The following is a 1,442-nucleotide window of genomic DNA, read 5'->3' as shown; positions in this document are numbered from 1 at the left end:
GGGCGGCGGGCGCGGCGACAGGGGCGGCCGAGGTGCGACTCCCGCCGGGGGCCGGCCCTCGCCGCGCTCTCCCGCCACGCACGTGCGTTGGGGTCTCTCCGGCGGAGCCCCCGTCCCCATAACCAAGTGCGCCCAACTTACTTAACTCCTAGGGCGGGCCGGCGGGCAGGCGGAAGGAAGGAAGGCAGGCAGGCCGGGCAGCCGCGGGGACAGCCTGGCGTGGGAGGCGGCTTCGGGCCCCACCTGGCGCAGCCTCGGCGGACCACGCGAAGGGAACCGGGGTTCGGGCCCGACGCGCTCCCAAAGAGTCCCCGCCGGCGCTGACGCGGAAGCGCCACAGCTCACCACGTCCCTCCGCGGCCCGAGGCGACGGCGACGGAGGCGGCGGCTCACGGCGTCCCTCCGCGCTGTGGAGCTGGGCGGGCGGGTGGCGCGCGGGCGCAGGCAGTTGACAGGAGGAACCGCCCCGCAGAAGCCGCAGCCGCCACCGAAGGAGCCGGAACCACAGCGGGCAGGACCTGGGCGCCCCTCGCCGGGGCAACGGCTGCCGCCGGAGCCCGGCTCCCCCCAGCGCCGCTCCACCTGCAACGGTCCCTCAGGCTTTTGGAGAGGGCGGGGAAGAATGGGGGTCCCCCCCACCTTGGGCCTTTTTTGGTAGTAGTTGTTGTTTCAGGAAACTTTATTAAGTCAGTCTCTCTCTCTCTCTCCGTCTCCCCCTCCCCGAAGAGCCTGAGCTACCGCCGCGGAGCGGGTAGGAAGGGGGAAGCAGAGACTCCCGCAGCGACAGGGAGCGACTGACTGACCCCGGACGGAGATGGGGCGAGGGCAGGAAGTGACAAGCTCTCCGAGTGGGTGGGGGGAGTGTGGCCGGCACGCCCGGGAGCGCCGCGCGCATGCGCCCGGCCGGGCGCCCGGGCCTGTGGGGAGGCTACGCGCCGCGGCCGGGCCAGGCGAGGGAACCTTGGCCGGTGGCCCTCGGGCTGCGACCGGTGGCCCGGGCCGGCCCCTCGTACGCGCGTCCTCCTGCGGGCCGACGGAGAGCCGAAGCCCCGGGTCGTTTGTGCCCGGGAGACGGACGGGCTGATGGGCGACCAAACTGTTGCTCTCGCTTTTCTCCTTTGAGTGGAACCAAACCTGGGAGGGTTGGAAAAGCACGGGAATGAACTGTAGGGAAAGGTTGGCAAATGGGTGAGCCGTAAGTAGTGGTGACTCCGAAAAGATTGTCAGCACACTTATAAAATGGTAAAAGCCGATTTTTAAAAAAAGAAAAACCAACAATTTTCGAAGCGTGCCTCCCAGAACTCGGTGGTTTTCATCAGGTCTTTGGGAGGAAAACTAGTGGTGGAGGATCGGCATGGACTGCAGCGGCACTGCGCTTCTGGGACCTGAAGGCGAAGGTGCGTCACATGGGCAGTATGCACTTTCCCTCCTCTTCGGCGCCC

General features: G+C 68.1%; 1 protein-coding gene across 4 annotated transcripts in view; it reads right to left on the bottom strand.

Annotated features, from left to right (window-relative positions):
• ZNF800 (zinc finger protein 800) overlaps window positions 1-831 on the bottom strand; it is a 41,376-nt gene extending 40,545 nt beyond the window's left edge. For 3 of the 4 annotated variants that reach the window (XM_040472064.1, XM_040472063.1, XM_040472060.1), the window contains exon 1: window positions 142-339. The gene's annotated coding sequence lies outside the window, so the exon portion shown is untranslated. The other variant, XM_040472061.1, reaches the window with a different exon arrangement.
• Between the last annotated feature and the right edge of the window lie 611 nt (window positions 832-1,442).

Source organism: Herpailurus yagouaroundi, unplaced genomic scaffold (assembly GCF_014898765.1).
Source record: "Herpailurus yagouaroundi ecotype Mexico unplaced genomic scaffold, PumYag 100, whole genome shotgun sequence".
NCBI lineage: Eukaryota > Metazoa > Chordata > Mammalia > Carnivora > Felidae > Herpailurus > Herpailurus yagouaroundi.
Note: the sequence above shows the minus strand (reverse complement) of the source record. Positions and strands in the feature narration are given on the sequence as shown.